Below are 5,374 nucleotides of genomic sequence, written 5' to 3' on the forward strand. Positions count from 1 at the left end.
TGTCACTGCTGGGTCTGAAGTGTCTCTCACATCTGCACCCAGAGGTACCTTGACTTGTCATCAAAGAGGCATCTGATCGAGCCATCCTTGAATGACCAAATCCAGTGAATGGCTTTGACCAGCACAGCACCCCTTGCCGGAGCAAGGGCCTTCATGTGGCTGCCAGAATGAGTGTCCCAGACAGCTACTGGTCTACTCATCCTGCTTGGTCTTGGCCTGTGTCTCCCCACCCAGGTACCCACTAACACTAGGATACAATTTGTAAGAACCCAAGGCACGGGTTCTGTTACCCAAAGATATCTGTTACTAATGGGATCAAGCTGCCCAACATCAAAGCCTCTTAAATGTACGAAATATTCCCAGGTAAGAAAGATGACGGTCTTCATCAATCGAACATCACTTTCCCAACTGTGTACAGCCCACGATTTAGAATGTTAAGTCAGCAGGAGGCCACTGTCCAACTGTCCCACTTGATCATTTTCAACAACGACCCTTAAAAGTCCTACACGTATATGTTATCAGAGTGTCTGCTCTGGACACTCCCTCTCAGCTCTATTTGATGGCCAGTGTCGACACAGGGGACAAACAATGCCCACGACTATTCTGGAGAACTTCACAACATTAGCCGACAAACTCTTGCTAGAACAACTCGTACTTATTTAGAAGTGGGGAGAATTTGGCATTGGAAATGAGTAGAACAACCACCACAGATGCAATGTGTATGTTGTTAACTTTCTTAGGTGCCATTTGAGTTGGCTCTGATTCATGGTGACCCCAGAGGGAAAACCTCCGGGCCTGTGCCACCCTCACACTAGTCCTTCCGCTTGAGCTCTTGGTTGTCAGCCACCATGCCGATTCCACTTGTCGAGGGCTTTCCTCTCTGTCACTGCCCCTCCACTCCACCACGACGTCCTTCTCCAGGGACTGCTCTCTCCTACTCACGTGTCCAAAGAACAGGAGGCACGGCAATAAGTCTAGTTCTAGGTATGCGTGTTTAGAAAATATTCAAGTTTCTGCGGAGTCAGCTGGGACTCACGGTACCCTCCGGTGGGTGTCACGGTAGAACGGTGCTCGGTAGAGGTTGTGTGGATGCTTTTTCAGAAGTAGGTCACCAGGCCTTTCTTAGGAAGCTCTGTGGTAGGCTCCACCCGCCTCCTTTTCAGCCCACAGCCAGTTGCATTGGCCATTTCCACCACCCAGTGACTCCCACCTGGTCAACAGCAGTGTCTTTAAAAGCTGGAAGACAGTGTGAAGAGTTTTGTTATTGTTTTCTAAATTCTTCAGACATGCTCCAGTTCAGTCACTTACATTCTCCATCTTCATGGCCAAGAAGTGAGACATAGCAAAGCTCCTCTTTGAATAAAATTCGCAAAGAGAAAAGGGATGATAGGTGTTTAATCTCTGAAATGAAATGTGCCATTGCTGTGTATTCTGGGAGGGTGTAGAGTAGCAAGTTCAACGTGTGAAGACCCTACGAGTGGTACGCTGGTAGAATGCTTGACGGTCAACCCCACCGTGGGCAGTTCAAGCCCACCAATGACTCCACGGAGAAATACGTGCCGTCTGCCTCTATCATCTTGTTCTGTCCTGCAGGGCCAGTGTGAGTCCACGCCACTGAGGGCAGTGGCTTTCACAGGTAGGATTTCTCAGCACAGAAGGGTGGGGCCCTGAGAGTAGGAATCTGATTGGTTATCCATTGTGAGGGAGAGAGGAAAGCTGTGTTAGTATAGTAGCATTTTTCCTAAATGTATGCTTCCCAAAATATGTGATGTATGTATGTGGTATGCACACAGACACATGCCCACACACATACACATGCATTCACGGTCAAATTAGGGGGGAGTGGGTGGGTGTGGGTGATTCTCTATGGGAGTCACAAAGCCTCAGGGAAAGATTAACTGGCACCACATGCTGCGGGTGCTGCAGGTGCGGGTGGGGCGGGGTGGGGTTAGGGTTAGTGTTTTCTGCGGTTGCACGTGGAGACCCCACCAAACGAACCTACTTGATGACAGCGGACTTAAGAACAACTCAGAGAATGAGCCAAGATGCTCTTCATCTAAGTACCCTACACTAAGTGCCCTTCATCTAAGTGCCCTGCACTCTTAAAGAAACGACTCACTTCACCGAGTCGATGCTGACTCAGGGGGACCCTGATGGGCCACGGTAGAACTGCCCAAGAGTAGAAAGCCCTGGCTGTCTCCTGAGGAGTGGCTGGTGGTTTCGAACTATGGATCTTGCAGAACGCAGCCCAATGAACGTGAACCCACTACTCTGCCAGGGCTCATCCTCCACTCTTCGGATCCTAAACACCTCTAATTAGCCTGCTGAGCCCACATTCAACATACGCATGATGGAACAGGTTTTCAAATGTTCACTTTCAGAAGCACACCCTAAATCCCAGGGCACTACCTACTTCTCAGCATAGCAAACAAACCTGTTCGATGTCAATTGTGTTTGGATGCCCTTCGTCATATTTCTTACCAGGTGTCAGACTGCCACAGTGGCCCCCCAAGATTCTCCATAAAAAGGGGGCTCTGTGATCCCCATAGAGAATCTCCCCAGCCTAAATTGACTGTGAAGGTATGTGCCTGTGTGCAGGACACATGCGCACATCACACACATCGGGGAATAGTATTCTGTGAAAAATGCTACTCGACAAACAGAGCTCCCGAAGGAGAAAACAAAAGGCGAGCATTAGGAAGCCATGTGAGGGAAAGGGCAGCCCAGGAAGAAGGATGACACCGTGACCTGCAACCTAAGAAGGCTTGCATCCAAGCGGAGGCCTCCCTGACTGGTGGGCAGACTGGACACGGCGTGCCACCTCTCCCCGGGGACGAGACAAACTTTCCATGTGACCTGTGTGCTGCCTCCCAACTCCCGGTGATGCCAACATGTTGATTTAGGTTTGAAAATAGAGTCAGTTAAAAATTAAATTACACAATGGGAGTCGGGTGGCAACTCAAGTCCTATTGGAACATTGAAATGCAAAGAATCAGATTAGTGAGTTCTAGAAGAAACCATTTAAAATGCATTACCTATTTACATTAATGGTTAGAGTGATAAGGTTGAAGGGCACCAGGGGGGCAGGTGGAGGGAAGGAGAGGAGAGGTGATGAGTCCTCCACGGGAGAGCCGCCCACCATCGGGGAGAGGGTCTCCTGGAGCTACCACGTGAAGCATGCCGCAGAGAAGCAATGTGGGGCTGTGGAACCCAAGTCACAAGACCACAAGCCACTGATGTGCTCCGTGTAATAAAACTCTGAGAAAATGCTTCGTAACGAAGAGCAGCCCTGTGCAGGGACAGCCAGTCCTCGGTTCCCGGGGATCATTCCATCAACAAGACTAAGCGCTCAGGAAACCCTCCCTTCCCTTCTACAGCCCTTTGCTTCGGAAATCTCGTTCCTCTTGGAAACCAGGGTGTCTACATCCATGTTCAAAAGGAACAAACTCACTGCTGTCAAGTCCATTCTGACTCAGAGCGACCCTATAGGGCCGGGTCGTACTGTCCTTTGTTGGCTCCCTACACTTGTAACTCTATGGGAGTTGGAAGCCTGGTCTTTCTCCCAAAGAGCTGGCTGGTGGTTTTGAACTGCTGCCCTGGTGGTTAGCTGTCCAATGCATGACAACTGTGCTGCCAGGCTCCTCTCTGGGGCTGTAGCTGTCGATAAATATTCTATAAGTGGGTCAAAAAATTACTGGGAAGAAATTAAAGTCCCTTCAGAAGGTCCTTCCCCCCAACTACAAAGTGCTGCCCATGTAGACCTTTCATCCCACCCCATCTCCTTGCATCTGCAAACAGGAAATACTTCCAAGTCACAGCGATGGAAACTCGGACTGTTTTAAAAAGGAAACATGTCCCCATAACTTTACTTGAATCAAATAAAAGATGATGACAGGCACACATTCCCTCCCACGCTGTGATACACTTCATAGCCACTGTACAGCATCAACCTAATTTTTAGACACACCAGAGAAACCCAGCATCTCCCGTACCTCGTGTTATTGCAACAAGCAGTGGACTGCGGTGGTCTGGGACAAAACCAACCATATCTCCTGGCTACGCCTGGGGGATGTTTATTCCTAAGAGGTATTCATTCCTTGAAAAAAGGTAGGGGACAGGAGGACCTAAAGCTACAGCAGTAACAGAACGCTTCTTCTCTGAATTGCTTGGAGAAAAACAGCAACAAACAATTCAGCCTCTTCCCCCCAATGTGGTACCTGTGTCGTACCATTTATAGTCTGCTCTAAACCCCTGCTGTTCGGTCATGGCTAGTCCTGTATTGGGAAGTACTCAGCGCTCACTCCCCACTCTTCCTTTGAGTGTGGCTCTTCAGTCTTTCACTCAGTGCCTTGCTGGCTAGATTTAAAGCTTTGTGCACCCCCTTCCCCCACAAGGCTGTGGGCTTGAGGAAACCTGACTGCAGCCACACTAACTGGATGTGACGTTCTTGATTCATGGTTGCCCAGAGCCTTCCAACAGGACCATGCCCCATGTCTGCTTCCTCCCCTCGGAGTTACTTGGATACTAGCCTGATACTGCTGTCAGGGGAGAGCTCATCCCCTTCAACACCATGTCAGATCGATGCCACCTCTTTTCTCTCTACTTATAAGACCAAGATTGGGGTTGTCAAGGATTTCATCTTACGCATATTCACAATACACCCTCATGGAAACAACAGTCAATAAACCAAACATTGGACAAATCTGCTGCACAAAACGTCTTTCAAGTGTTGAAGAGCAAGGGTGTCACTTCGGGGCCTAAGGGGCACCCGACCCCAGCCATGCTGCTGTCCATCATCTCATAAGCATGGGAAAGTTGGACACCGAAGAAGGAAGACAAAATACATTTCAATCACAGTGCTGGTGAAAAAATATTGAAAGTACCCCGGGTGGCCAGAAGAAGAAATCTGTCAAGGGAGAAGTAGAGTCCAAATGCTTTTGAGAAGTGAAAATGAGAAGTCTTCACATTTGGTCATGTTGTCAACAGAGACAAGTCCCTGGGAAAGGACATCAGGCTTGCGAGAGGGGGTGAGTGGTGTCAACAATGGGCTGGACCACAGCCGCAGTTGTGAGGATGGCTCATAGCTGGACTGTGTTTTGCTCTGTTGACATAAATAATAATAATGGAACCCTAAGCCAAACTCAGCCACCACGTGGATGCTGACTATGGGTGACCCTGTAGGACAGGGGAAGACTAGCTCATGACTTTCCAAGACTGTACCAGATGACGGGAGTAGAAAGCCCCATCTTTTCCCCTCAGAGTGGATGGTGGTTTCAAACTGCCGACCTTTTGGATCATAGCCTAACGCGTAACCGCTATGCAACCAGGGCTTTGATGTACATTGACTTAAGTCAGCCACCCAACAGTCACCAAC

The 5,374-nt window shown here is 49.1% G+C and overlaps 1 protein-coding gene across 1 annotated transcript in view; it reads right to left on the bottom strand.

The window, feature by feature from the left end:
- LOC105979627 (contactin-associated protein-like 2) overlaps window positions 1–5,374 on the bottom strand; it is a 614,985-nt gene that overhangs the window by 605,899 nt on the left and 3,712 nt on the right. The gene's annotated exons all lie outside the window — the stretch shown is intronic.

Source organism: Echinops telfairi, unplaced genomic scaffold, assembly GCF_000313985.2.
Source record: "Echinops telfairi isolate 266 unplaced genomic scaffold, ASM31398v2 ScPeMD7_23;HRSCAF=83, whole genome shotgun sequence".
Classification (NCBI taxonomy): Eukaryota; Metazoa; Chordata; class Mammalia; order Afrosoricida; family Tenrecidae; genus Echinops; species Echinops telfairi.